General features: G+C 41.5%; 1 protein-coding gene and 2 long non-coding RNA genes across 3 annotated transcripts in view; 1 reads left to right on the top strand and 2 right to left on the bottom strand.

Annotated features, from left to right (window-relative positions):
• Positions 1-15014, bottom strand: part of LOC118495137 — a 470232-nt gene that overhangs the window by 159847 nt on the left and 295371 nt on the right. The window lies entirely within an intron of this gene.
• The window catches only part of LOC116034886 (NLR family CARD domain-containing protein 3-like), a 972843-nt gene that overhangs the window by 667701 nt on the left and 290128 nt on the right, over positions 1-15014 (top strand). The window lies entirely within an intron of this gene.
• LOC118495133 lies at positions 11988-13291 on the bottom strand. Its single transcript, XR_004897450.1, has 3 exons — positions 12589-13291; positions 12374-12420; positions 11988-12121 (listed from the first exon to the last, which is right to left on the bottom strand). It is a non-coding gene; the product is annotated as an uncharacterized LOC118495133 (long non-coding RNA).

The following is a 15014-nucleotide window of genomic DNA, read 5'->3' as shown; positions in this document are numbered from 1 at the left end:
TAGCGGACCTACTGAATGATACAGTGAGGAAAGTAAGTATTTGAACACCCTGCTATTTTGCAAGTTCTCCCACTTAGAAATCATGGAGGGGTCTGAAATTGTCATCGTAGGTGCATGTCCACTGTGAGAGACATAATCTAAAAAATAAAATCCAGAAATCACAATATATGATTTTTTAACTATTTATTTGGAATTTTATATTATTATTATAATATATTATATTTGGAAAGGCCTACGGGGAAATTGCCAAGCAGTTTGGTGAAAAAAGGTCCACTGTTGGAGCAATCATTAGAAAATGGAAGAAGCTAAACATGACTGTCAATGTCCCTCGGACTGGGGCTCCATGCAAGATCTCACCTCGTGGGGTCTCAGTGATCCTAAGAAAGGTGAGAAATCAGCCCAGAACTACACGGGAGGAGCTGGTCAATGACCTGAAAAGAGCTGGGACCACCGTTTCCAAGGTTACTGTTGGTAATACACTAAGACGTCATGGTTTGAAATCATGCATGGCACGGAAGGTTCCCCTGCTTAAACCAGCACATGTCAAGGCCCGTCTTAAGTTTGCCAATGACCATTTGGATGATCCAGAGGAGTCATGGGAGAAAGTCATGTGGTCAGATGAGACCAAAATAGAAGTTTTTGGTCATAATTCCACTAACCGTGTTTGGAGGAAGAAGAATGATGAGTACCATCCCAAGAACACCATCCCTACTGTGAAGCATGGGGGTGGTAGCATCATGCTTTGGGGGTGTTTTTCTGCACATGGGACAGGGCGACTCCACTGTATTAAGGAGAGGATGACCGGGGCCATGTATTGCGAGATTTTGGGGAACAACCTCCTTCCCTCAGTTAGAGCATTGAAGATGGGTCGAGGCTGGGTCTTCCAACATGACAATGACCCGAAGCACACAGCCAGGATAACCAAGGAGTGGCTCTGTAAGAAGCATATCAAGGTTCTGGCGTGGCCTAGCCAGTCTCCAGACCTAAACCCAATAGAGAATCTTTGGAGGGAGCTCAAACTCCGTGTTTCTCAGCGACAGCCCAGAAACCTGACTGATCTAGAGAAGATCTGTGTGGAGGAGTGGGCCAAAATCCCTCCTGCAGTGTGTGCAAACCTGGTGAAAAACTACAGGAAACGTTTGACCTCTGTAATTGTAAACAAAGGCTACTGTACCAAATATTAACATTGATTTTCTCAGGTGTTCAAATACTTATTTGCAGCTGTATCATACAAATAAATAGTTAAAAAATCATACATTGTGATTTCTGGATTTTTTTTTTTAGATTATGTCTCTCACAGTGGACGATGACAATTTCAAACCCCTCCATGATTTCTAAGTGGGAGAACCTGCAAAATAGCAGGGTGTTCAAATACTTATTTTCATCACTGTATATCTAAAAATATACATTTATGAACTACTGCTCTTAACTGAAACCATTCAATGAGTCACTTGTCATTTGCAAAAATGAGCAGTGGAAGTTAATATGACTTAGGTCATTTATATTTTAGCCCATGAGAGAGAGAGAGGGAGGAAGAGAGTGAAAGATATGTATGCATCATATTCTAGTGTTGTAGAAAATGGATCTTCATGGTAAATTTCCTGAGTAACATTATCTTCTGCTCACTTTTAAGGCAAAGAGTACAACTGTTAATTTGTGCAAATGATTAGTAACCTAATCCTTGAATGCAGGGGCGGATCTAGAAAAATATTTATGGGGTGGCGAGAGGGGGGCAGGAATTTTTGAGGGGTGGCAACATATGTCAAACGTATATATACTGAATTTAATCACAGTTATCACAGTTTGATGAACAATAGTATGTACACACTACAAAAGGGCACAGGCTGCCTTTTACAAACTCAGACAGACAAACTTAATCTCATGCAATCGATGTCTGGCATTTGAGGTTTCATGTGGAACAGCTCATATTAGGAATAAGTGACAATACGATGTGATCTCACTTAATAGGAGATAGAAGTATGATAGAAGTATTATCACAGGAAAGGCATTAAGGTAAGACACAGGTGATGAGAGGGGAAGCAAACAGTTTTTGACTGTGTCAGAGAGGCAGCGTTGCAGTACAAGAAGAAACTATACAAAGAAAAACTTCCCCATGAAGATCTATGGACTGAGCTGTACTAAAGTGAGCAGAAATACACTGTGGAAAGAAATGGGTCACGGCACTCAAACAAGGTACTGGACATTGCTTTTATTGTTTACTCAGAACACACATCTCCCTATTTGTCCCTCAGTAACTTGAACAATTTTTTGTTTAAGTGATGAGAAATACAGTACAGTATACACAATATTCACAGCAGTTAAGGCAACATAAAAGGGACATTTCATGCATGTAAATATGAGCTGCTGTATCAAAAAAAAAAATCAATAAAAAGGCAAAGGGTATGTTACATCAAAATCTCCACAAACCTGAAAAGAAGTCACATAAAAATACATTTTGCTCCCAGTCTGAAAAAGTACAAAACATTTTGTGAGTAGGTTCATACACGCCGTTTCTGGACAGTTTTATACTGTATATACAAAAGAAGAAACATTAAAAAAACAACAATATTAACACTGCTTCATGTTCAGCAGGATTTACACCATTTACACCAGTGTCACATTTTAAACATTGTTCCTCACAGTTTTGGTTTTAGTAAAGGTTCTCAGTTGCCAAAACAAAGATATAAACACAGAAATTTAAAGTACAGATTCTGTTGAGGTCATCATTTTAACAGCTTTGTAAAGGCTCATCAGTGAGCATAACATGAAGTTGTCATGCCTATAACAGCTGAATGCGGCGATTTCCATGTTGCTCAGCAAAACGCTTCACAAATTTATCTAGATCTAATGCCCTTGTGCGTTTTGATTCAATGCTGAGTACAGCCAAACTCGATAGTCTCTTTTCTGTCATAGTTGACCGCAAATAAGTCTTTATGAGCCTGAGAGATGAAAAACTTCGTTCACAGGATGCACTGCTCACAGGTAAAACAACTGCTATTTTACACAACCTGAACAACTCATAAAACACATCCTGGTATGGGTCCAAAAACTGAGTGACCTCCATTAGAGTGGTAGGACTCTCCTTTTTCCCCCTTTGTCTGTCTAATACTCTCCTTGTCTGATGTAACTCGTTTTTGAGATCCTGAATATTTGAATCATAAGCTTCAGCCAATAACAGAACAGCCTCCTCTCTCAAAAAAGTTGGACTTGACGGATTTAGTGCCTGGACCCCCTGCATAATGTTACAATTTGTGTTAGAAAATCTTCTTCCTATTTCTCCAATCATGTTATCCAGAACTGGATAGTACACAGAGACACAAAAAGCTGTGTTTGCTATCTGGAACTACATGCTGTCCCAAGGTGGAGTGGATGACAGTATCCTGAAGCACCTTTGCTGTCTGTCTTGGCCGCCCTGGTTTTCGCTGAGTTGTATCAATGTTACTTTGTTGACATAAATCAAGTGTTTCACTCCACATTTCCTCAAAAGAGGCTTGACTACGGTACTGGACCAGTGTCTCTTTAAGTGCTTCAATAAGTTCAACAGCCTTAGCATAGTCCACTGTTTTAGACTGGAACATGTCTGATAAAAAATGTGAGTCACTCAGGACCTTTCTGAACAGAACAAGAGATCCAGCAAAATTCAGATCAATTTGAGCCAATATCCCTCTTGCTTCTACAGCTCTTTGGGGATTGTTCTCAGATGCAATCTCTTCAAGCACCTGTACTATTGCAGGCAACCTGTCCATAACATTGCGACATGCTATGTGCCTACAGGCCCAACGTGTATCACTTAGCTGTTGGAGTTCCCTTGGTGCACCATCAAACATCTCCCGCTGCACTTCCAGCCATTTGTTATGTACATAAGACCCAGACATGAATACATACAGCCGTTCCAATAATGAGAAGAAGTTTCCTGCATCTGCGACACTTTTTACAGTGTCTACTATAACTAAGTCCAAGCAGTGTGCACTACAGTGAACAAAGAAGGCATGTTTGGCTACTTCTTTTATTTTAGCTTGAACACCTGCATGTGCCCCGCGCATCACTGCTGCGCCATTGTAGCCCTGGCCTACAAGGTTGTTATTGTACTCCAGCCCATGCTTCTCAAGGAAGAATATAATCTTGTCACTTAAGGCGGCAGCATCCAGGTGTTCTGCCACTTCAAACTCCAGAAAACTTTCATGAACCACACCGTTGTAAAAATATCTCAGAACAAATGACATTTGCTCTTTTTTCTTAACATCTTTAGTTTCATCAACAATAACTGAAAACTGCTTGCTCGTTTTAACTTCCTGGATGATTTCTTCTTTGACCATTGCAGCCAAGCACTCAAGTATTTCATTCTGTATTGTTTTACTCGTGTATTTTGCATTTTTAGCTTGTTGTTCAAGTCTTTTTTTAAATGATGGGATTATGGTTACCCAGCAGGTCTAACATAGACAAAAAAACACCTTTTTTTCTGAGTCGAGAGACTCCCTGTGACCCCGCTGTGCTATGTTTTCTGTGGCTGTTAGAACTAAAATTTCAGCTAATGTTTTAATGTAGTATTGATTTTCAGTCACCTGCTTCTTTTTTTGCTCATCCATTAGTCCAAACATTGAGGTATTCTTATCCATAATTTTCTTGTTCTCTGTCCATGCGAACATTGCATTTACATGGCCTTCAGATCTGGCATGAGAACAGAAACCACTGTCTTTCATTGTAGCCTTTTTCCAGTTACGATAACCCTCGAATGAGGTGAAAACAGTCCTTGGAGCATCGGGGAGGGAAAAATGCCTACAAGCAAAACAGTAAGCTGCATCTTTGGATTGGGAGTATTCTAACCAGGGATGAGATTTGTACCAGTCGCCGCGGAAGCTTCTCCTGGCTCCTCCCTGGAGGGTCTTAGGGAAACATTTTGTGAGTAGGTTCATACACGCCGTTTCTGGACAGTTTTATACTGTATATACAAAAGAAGAAACATTAAAAAAACAACAATATTAACACTGCTTCATGTTCAGCAGGATTTACACCATTTACACCAGTGTCACATTTTAAACATTGTTCCTCACAGTTTTGGTTTTAGTAAAGGTTCTCAGTTGCCAAAACAAAGATATAAACACAGAAATTTAAAGTACAGATTCTGTTGAGGTCATCATTTTAACAGCTTTGTAAAGGCTCATCAGTGAGCATAACATGAAGTTGTCATGCCTATAACAGCTGAATGCGGCGATTTCCATGTTGCTCAGCAAAACGCTTCACAAATTTATCTAGATCTAATGCCCTTGTGCGTTTTGATTCAATGCTGAGTACAGCCAAACTCGATAGTCTCTTTTCTGTCATAGTTGACCGCAAATAAGTCTTTATGAGCCTGAGAGATGAAAAACTTCGTTCACAGGATGCACTGCTCACAGGTAAAACAACTGCTATTTTACACAACCTGAACAACTCATAAAACACATCCTGGTATGGGTCCAAAAACTGAGTGACCTCCATTAGAGTGGTAGGACTCTCCTTTTTCCCCCCTTTGTCTGTCTAATACTCTCCTTGTCTGATGTAACTCGTTTTTGAGATCCTGAATATTTGAATCATAAGCTTCAGCCAATAACAGAACAGCCTCCTCTCTCAAAAAAGTTGGACTTGACGGATTTAGTGCCTGGACCCCCTGCATAATGTTACAATTTGTGTTAGAAAATCTTCTTCCTATTTCTCCAATCATGTTATCCAGAACTGGATAGTACACAGAGACACAAAAAGCTGTGTTTGCTATCTGGAACTACATGCTGTCCCAAGGTGGAGTGGATGACAGTATCCTGAAGCACCTTTGCTGTCTGTCTTGGCCGCCCTGGTTTTCGCTGAGTTGTATCAATGTTACTTTGTTGACATAAATCAAGTGTTTCACTCCACATTTCCTCAAAAGAGGCTTGACTACGGTACTGGACCAGTGTCTCTTTAAGTGCTTCAATAAGTTCAACAGCCTTAGCATAGTCCACTGTTTTAGACTGGAACATGTCTGATAAAAAATGTGAGTCACTCAGGACCTTTCTGAACAGAACAAGAGATCCAGCAAAATTCAGATCAATTTGAGCCAATATCCCTCTTGCTTCTACAGCTCTTTGGGGATTGTTCTCAGATGCAATCTCTTCAAGCACCTGTACTATTGCAGGCAACCTGTCCATAACATTGCGACATGCTATGTGCCTACAGGCCCAACGTGTATCACTTAGCTGTTGGAGTTCCCTTGGTGCACCATCAAACATCTCCCGCTGCACTTCCAGCCATTTGTTATGTACATAAGACCCAGACATGAATACATACAGCCGTTCCAATAATGAGAAGAAGTTTCCTGCATCTGCGACACTTTTTACAGTGTCTACTATAACTAAGTCCAAGCAGTGTGCACTACAGTGAACAAAGAAGGCATGTTTGGCTACTTCTTTTATTTTAGCTTGAACACCTGCATGTGCCCCGCGCATCACTGCTGCGCCATTGTAGCCCTGGCCTACAAGGTTGTTATTGTACTCCAGCCCATGCTTCTCAAGGAAGAATATAATCTTGTCACTTAAGGCGGCAGCATCCAGGTGTTCTGCCACTTCAAACTCCAGAAAACTTTCATGAACCACACCGTTGTAAAAATATCTCAGAACAAATGACATTTGCTCTTTTTTCTTAACATCTTTAGTTTCATCAACAATAACTGAAAACTGCTTGCTCGTTTTAACTTCCTGGATGATTTCTTCTTTGACCATTGCAGCCAAGCACTCAAGTATTTCATTCTGTATTGTTTTACTCGTGTATTTTGCATTTTTAGCTTGTTGTTCAAGTCTTTTTTTAAATGATGGGATTATGGTTACCCAGCAGGTCTAACATAGACAAAAAAACACCTTTTTTTCTGAGTCGAGAGACTCCCTGTGACCCCGCTGTGCTATGTTTTCTGTGGCTGTTAGAACTAAAATTTCAGCTAATGTTTTAATGTAGTATTGATTTTCAGTCACCTGCTTCTTTTTTTGCTCATCCATTAGTCCAAACATTGAGGTATTCTTATCCATAATTTTCTTGTTCTCTGTCCATGCGAACATTGCATTTACATGGCCTTCAGATCTGGCATGAGAACAGAAACCACTGTCTTTCATTGTAGCCTTTTTCCAGTTACGATAACCCTCGAATGAGGTGAAAACAGTCCTTGGAGCATCGGGGAGGGAAAAATGCCTACAAGCAAAACAGTAAGCTGCATCTTTGGATTGGGAGTATTCTAACCAGGGATGAGATTTGTACCAGTCGCCGCGGAAGCTTCTCCTGGCTCCTCCCTGGAGGGTCTTAGGGAAACTCTCGCGCATTGGCTGCACTGGCACCTCACACCTGGACTTGGATACGTCTAGAAGATGGAGGGGATGAAAGATTCATACTGAATTACCTATCTAAATTTATTATACAACAATATTACAACTAGTACAAATATAATCAATTAGGAACTGTCATTGATTAGTTATAACCATCAGACTGTGTTAACACACACTAACATTTTAGCCTGGGAGAGTATTTTTAGGTTCATTTGTTTATTTATTTTTTACAACAATAGGTCTAAAATACATTCTACACAAAATATAAAAACTCATCTCCCCATCTCATCACACTTTAACACTGACAACTTTCCCTAATTATTCATATTTAAGCAACCATGAATTTTTATATTTATTTGAAATCTAAGCAATGTCTCTTAAATATTATAGCAAAATGTCCGTCTTTGTCATTTGTTGTTCTTATTCATATGTAACTTAGTATATATGCAGCAACAATTTCCATACCATGTGGACCAGCTGGACTGGAGCTCGTTGGTGATGGCCCAGGCACTCTTTCACTCTTTTCCCTTTCACTGTCTGAGCCCTGCACGCTATCTCCCTCCTCATCTTGGTGGTGTTCTCCCACCTCCTCCTGTCCCTGGTCGCCTTGGCCTTGTATTCTCTCTCTGTCACCTTTCTGTTGCCCTTTTCTCTCCACCTCGTCTCCGTCTTCTCTCTCTCCTTCCACCTCTTCTCTCTCTCCTTCCACCTCTTTTCTCTCTCCTTCCACCTCATCTTCTCCGTTTTTTCTCTTTGGTGAGAAAAAACTATCTATGCTACCTTTCCTCTTCATTTCTGTAAGATTCAAAGTCATTTTACAATGTTTTCCTTGACAGACGTTGAATCAATATTAGCTTTTGTAGCCGACTTTACACAGAACAACCGTCAGACCTAAGTAACATTATATGTATAGTTAGCGAAATAACGTTCTTCAACCTGATTTTTATCATCTCAAAATCAGCATTGCAACTATGCTAGCACTGTGCTTACGTTATAATTTAATTTCTTGATAGATAGTGAATCCGTTTTTACCTCTTTCCTCCTGTGTCTCCTCGCGACTCCTGGCTCCCTTGCTTCGCGCCACTCAGTTTTCCAAACAAATCAGGCTCTTGCCGCTCTGGCGTCATCTCGTGCTGCATTCACTGCAGTTGGACATTGGAGATTCGCGCTCATAAATTGTCAAATTGGCCATAACTTTTAATTTGTTGCTGCCAACTGGGGTGGCAGCAGGGGTGGCAAGGCTTTCTTTTAGGGTGGCATTTGCCACCCTATGCCACCCCGGTAGATCCGCCCCTGCTTGAATGGTATGATTATGATGGTTTCAGTTCAGAGCAGTGGTCAGTTAATGTATATTTTTAGGGTGCTTACACATTCAGTCGGTCCGTGATCGTCTGTCACGCTTTCGCTCGCTGTTTCATTACAGCGGCCGTGTTTCTTTTTTACAAATAATGTGTTTGACGTTATCATACTTCCACAAGAAGCTGCTGCTCACTCTGTGTAAAGTATGAACAATGATTATTCTCCATTTTAGCATCAGGAAATCTGTTATCAACCTCACGGTCTGTTGAGGAAAGCCGTGAACGCACATCTATCCGAAATACTTCATCCTGACTCGACCTAGTCTCTCCTCCTCATCCTGACTCAACCTAGTCTCTCCTCCTCATCCTGACTCGACCTAGTCTCTCCTCCTCATCCTGACTCGACCTAGTCTCTCCTCCTCAGCCTGACTCAACCTAGTCTCTCCTCCTCATCCTGACTCGACCTAGTCTCTCCTCCTCATCCTGACTCGACCTAGTCTCTCCTCCTCATCCTGACTCGACCTAGTCTCTCCTCCATTTTAGCATCTGCAGTAAATCTGTTATCGACCCTGCAGGCTGTTGAGGCAACCTGTGAACGTGCATCTATCTGAATTACATCAACCTGACTTGACCTAGTCTCTCCTCCTCAGCCTGACTCGACCTAGTCTCTCCTCCTCAGCCTGACTCGACCTAGTCTCCTCCTCATCCTGACTCGACCTAGTCTCTCCTCCTCAGCCTGACTCGACCTAGTCTCTCCTCCTCATCCTGACTCGACCTAGTCTCCTCCTCAGCCTGTCTTTGCCGTCGTGAAACACAGAACACCAGGATCCTCTGATCAGACTAGGTCAAACCTCGCTTTATCAGTTATCCTGGATTTATAAGTTCTACTGTTGTGCAATACCACTTTAACAACACATTGATTTCATGTAATTCTGAGCCATTTGGTTACTTGTCAACAAACCATTTCTTTAAGCCTAGGGGGTTACCTAACACTATTTAACATTTTTTAAATGAAAATATTTTGCTGTGTTTACACCTCACGTCCACACTACTGAGGTTAGCAGAGTTTTCCATACATTGGTTCTACTTGGGCGCACCGCCCAGGTATATAAAATCCAAATTAAATTTTCTTTCCAAACAACGGTGAATGTTTTACAGCGCACAGACCAGCTGCCTCCAGCCCCTCCCCCTAGCAAACTTGTGTGCAATTATCTCCTGAACGGGATCTTCATTGACTGACACAGCAGAGTCAGCATGACAGCGTCAACGTTGCACTTGCTCAGAGAGGCTATCGTTAGTAGTAGCATGCTGCTGGTGGTCTTGCAATGGGATTAACTGTACTAATAAAACCGTAGAAACAACAGGGCCACGCTGCTGTGAAAGCTCCCTGAACATCATTTATCAGAGTCTGGTTGTTACCCCTCTCCGCGGCAGGCTCCTCCGCTTCATGTCTTTATAACGGAGCTAGCTAACCGGAGCTAACTGCTAATCAGTGCTAATGGTTGATAACCGAGCCTTCAGTTCTCCGTGCCTGTATCCATTAACTGTATTTATGGACCTGAGACCGAATAAAAACTCTTAATTTTATTAAATTGGCTCTAAAAGTTTTAAACTACAACTCAGAGTTGTTTGAATGACAGAAATCTGCTCAGATGAGAACTTAATGAGTGCAACAGGACATGTATAGTACAGAACAGTAGGCTATGTTTAGGAACCCCAAAACACGGATTAATACACTTCAAAAAATGAACAAAGAACAAACAAAATTAACAAGAATTTACTTTAGATATTCCTAGTCTTAACTGATTTAACAGCAGTTAGGAGGAAACAGTGTTGAGATTAATAATAACATCATAATCACGTCATTTTCTGTATGGAGTATAGTATTATGGGTAATTTTTCTGCTGAACCGTTAACATTTGGTTAGGTTTGAAACAACTTGAGGGTGAGTATATTGCATATATGACAATTTTCATTTTGAAGTGAAATATCCCTTTTAAGTTGTATTGTATGGTCCATGTAAATAACTACTTACTACAGTGGAACTTGGCTCTGTAAAGGTGCCTCTCTGTGCTTGTGTCACACTGACCATAGATGGCAGTGATGGCTCTATTAAGGCCCAGAATCTCATCAGCACGTCATAGGATGCAAATCTAAATAAAAACAATTCAGATATTTGCATTTAAATCTTGTATCAGTGTATACTATGAAACTACTAGGAAGCATTTCAAATATACAACTCTGTTAGCCTTCACCTCTCTCTCTCTCTCACGCACGCACGTGCGCACACACACACACACACACGCGCGCACACACAACTATATCTGTTGTTGCAAAAGTTCTACAGAACAATCTGGACATCTTACCTTGTGAATATGTCCTTGTCTGAGGCAGCAAAACGATGAATTCCAAAGCGCTGATTCATTGTCAGCTTCTCGACGTGTTCCCTCAGCTTGAGAATCTCATCTCTGAGAGACATGTTGTCATCAAGGGCTAAATCAACAACTGCAGGATCTGGAGCTGAAGCGTAGTCGTGGGCCATAGGGATATAAGCTTTCTCGCACGCTGTGTCGCCGTCATCCTCCGACACCTGCGGTGGACGCTCTTTCCTCTCCCATATCCCCGGTCGTGAAGTAGGAAGAGTGAAATTGTTCCACTCAAATAATGCTGGAACAGCTCCCTTGTTTAATAGCCGCCTCCCTGTCTCTGACACTGGCTCACGAAGATCCTCCTTATTAAAATGCCGCCTACATACTCGGGTATGGGGAGTAACTGTGAATTTGTCCCTCTGGATAGCGACAAGCCATTTTCGCCTGATTTCCGCATCAGATGGAAATGTATGAAAACTAAGTAAACTGTTGTACTTGCTCGAAGCTTGACACAGAGGCACACAGCAACGCTCGGCTGTACTGTTGTTGGTTCGCTGAAATTTGAACGTTTTCTTACTAGTCATATTGTTGTTGCTATCGTTATATCGCTTTTGTAAACAATCACCTCAGCGCTACCGGAAATGGCTTAGCAGGCTGAGATTTAAGCGGAAGTACGTCATCACAATTGTGAGTGAGAGCAAGTCCAGGGTTTAAAGAAGGTTGTTCACTAACTCACTCTCTCTCTCTCTCTTTGTTTGTCTGTTGCTATAGAAACGGAGAGGAGGAGAGGGACCCAAACGTCACCACTGTCAACACTGTGACAAATCCTTCACAACCTCTGGATATTTAAAGATTCATCAGAGAGTTCACACTGGAGACAATCTACACAGCTGTGATCAATGTGGGGCAGCTTTCACACTACAGAGTACCCTAAAAAGACATCAACGCATTCACACTGGAGAGAAGCCTTACAGCTGTGATCAATGTGGGGCAGCTTTCACACTACAGAGTACCCTAAAAAGACATCAACACATTCACACTGGAGAGAAGCCTTACAGCTGTGATCAATGTGGTACAACGTTTTCTCAGAGTAGTAACCTTAAATCTCACCAGCGTGTTCACACTGGAGAGAAGCCTTACAGCTGTGATCTATGTGGGGCAGCTTTCACACTACAGAGTACCCTAAAAAAACATCAACGCATTCACACTGGAGAAAAGCCTTACAGCTGTGATCTATGTGGTAAAACCTTTTCTCACCGTAGTAACTTTAAATCTCACCAGCGTGTTCACACTGGAGAGAAGCCTTACAGCTGTGATCTATGTGGTAAAACCTTTTTTATGAGTGGTAGCCTAGAAATGCACCGACGTGTTCACACTGGAGAGAAACCGTACAGCTGTGAACAATGTGGGGAAACGTTTTCTCAGAGTGGTAACCTAGAAAGCCACAGACGTGTTCACACTGGAGAGAACCCGTACAGCTGTGAACAATGCGGGGAAGCATTCACACATTTAAATAGCTTACAATCCCACGGACGTGTTCACACTGGGGAGAAACCGTACTTGTGTGAACAATGTGGGGAAACATTTTCTCAGAGTAGTAACCTTAAATATCACCAGCTCATTCACACTGCCTCGTTGTAAACATGTTTCAGAGCCAAGCTGTTTCCTCCTGCCTCCTCCTCATGCCCTGATAGCTCTTGTTGCACGCCTGCCAACACGTACACATTTTTCGTACTCTGCACGCATTTTGACCCTTAAGTACGCTTGTACGATTCGCTGCTCTCTAGGTACGCATTTTGTTGCATTTTTCATTTCACCGGTTTCAGTTTCTATGCAGTCTGTATGACGTTGATTCTGCCGCTGAGCCACAGCGTGTAAGTGGAGTGAAAAGCTTTCGGCCAATCAGAGCGCTGCATTTTAATCCTCCGCCCACCTGCCCCTCCTAGTCAAATGCTTTGCACGTTTAATTCAATTCAGTGCCTCAAGCAAGCTAGGCTGGCCGGATAACTGTAGGCTTGTATGCCATGGCTGAACCGCCTCAAAAAAAGGTTCGGAAACCACAGCGATTTCTGCACCGTGTGCAAGACAGACATCGATATCAGTCACGAAGGGGCAACAGGTGACGAACACAGTCCCACACGCAAATACTGAGTCGGGAATGGCTGCAGCCTGGAGACCTCCCGTCTCATGCCTCCCATGCTCACTAACTTAACCGTGACTTCATTTAGAAAATAATTCACGATTTCGTAGGCTATTCTGAACATCTGAATTTACCGTTGTATTCTGATCATCTGAGTTTACCGTTGGACATGCCAAGGCATGAGACGGGAGGGGCATGAGACAGGAGGTCTCCAGGCTGCAGCCATACACTCTTGCAAATACAAATGCCCACCCCCCGAAACATAATGATATTAAAAATAAAAGGGTGATATGAAAAAAAAATGTTCATAGTGTCAATAGGCTAGCCTATCACACCCGCCATCCTTCCCAATAGTTGGGGGCAGTTAGAAAAGTGGTGGAATGGCTAGAAAACTAGAAGGTTTTAGACAGGCCAGGTGCTGATTAACGTAAGATAAAGGTAAGAGTTAGGCTATTTTTTAGTCTACTTGAATTTGAATTTATGAACATAAATAATGACCTTGACATCATAACTGGGAGTCCAGCTGTTAGGAGCTCAGTTAATGATGCATAGCATACAGTAGGGCTATTTGCTAGGTCAATGTGATGGCAGCTGACATAATGCAGTGTCACCCATGTCAACCTTTGAAAAGCCTATCTGAAAATATCTGACCCATGTTATTTATTAGCCTATAATCGTGTCTCTGCCAGGTTTCAATCTTGTGTTTTTTTTAGTAGTTGCTTTAGGCCTATTTAAAGTTGCTTTATGAGTAAATCATTACTTAGACTACTTCAGTAATCAGAAGAAGGCTATGTGTTAACCTGGTCTGACTCTCATCTTTAACACAGAAGTACTTAGGCCTGTTTATTAGTTCTCTCCGCCTCCTATTGGCTAGACTAACAAATCTATGGGCACAAAATTGGACAGGATATAAGAAAACATTTGTGTAGTTTCAGTACACCTACAGCCATTCATCCACTCCATTCTTCTACACAGTAATAATAATTTATTGTAATCTAGGAGGTAGTGATGAGCCAATGAGTTGTTGTACTCATAACATTTCTTCAAGGTTGGCAGGTCTGGTGTTGTTATTTTCTGATCTTCTCTCCACATTGAAGGCTGACCAGCAGTAACTTTATCTTCTGAACAGCATGTATGTTATCCTGGCTAGGACTACACATTACGCTCCCTCCCTTTGAAGGGATTTATTCCACTCAAAATTAGTTTGTTTTCCTGTAATATAATATTCAGAGTTCAGGGTTCAACTGCTAGTGCTTTTTAACTAATGCTGCAACGAAGAAGTATTTGTTGTTCTTAATTCATCACCTTGTAAATACAATTTACAAAAATCCCCATCACTGTTTACTAAGGTGATGTCAAATTGCTGAAATATTCAGTTTATTGTCACTTAAGATGAAAAAGCTTTAATCAGAACATGGCTGCTGCTGCTGCTTAAAAAATGACTTGAACAGTTAATATGTTTAAACTGCGTCTGTGCCGCCGCCATCTTGGGACAGACAACTGATCTTAAAGACTCAGAAAAAGATAGTTGTACTGCTTTTGGATGTTCATGTGAAAGAAATGCTAAACTAAGCAACATGGAATAACATTTCACGGATGAAAAATGTGTTTTACAATAAAAATAAGTGACTGTCCTGATACTGAATTGAGCTAATGCTAGCTTGTGTCAGGTCATGTATGTTTTATTTAAGTGATTATTAATATCTCAGTAAGATTCTGAAAACGATGTTTGTTATGTGTGTCACTGAACAGTTCCTCGCATCATTCCCCATAGACCCCCATGTGAAAAAATCCAAACTTTACATCAGAAATAAACATGTTTACAGCCTGGTACAAAAAATGGTTTTGGTCTATGAAGCTAATTTCACACTTCATAACAACTGTTTAT

Source organism: Sander lucioperca, chromosome 5 (assembly GCF_008315115.2).
Source record: "Sander lucioperca isolate FBNREF2018 chromosome 5, SLUC_FBN_1.2, whole genome shotgun sequence".
In the NCBI taxonomy this organism is placed as follows: Eukaryota; Metazoa; Chordata; class Actinopteri; order Perciformes; family Percidae; genus Sander; species Sander lucioperca.
This window is presented reverse-complemented; position numbering and strand designations above follow the sequence as displayed.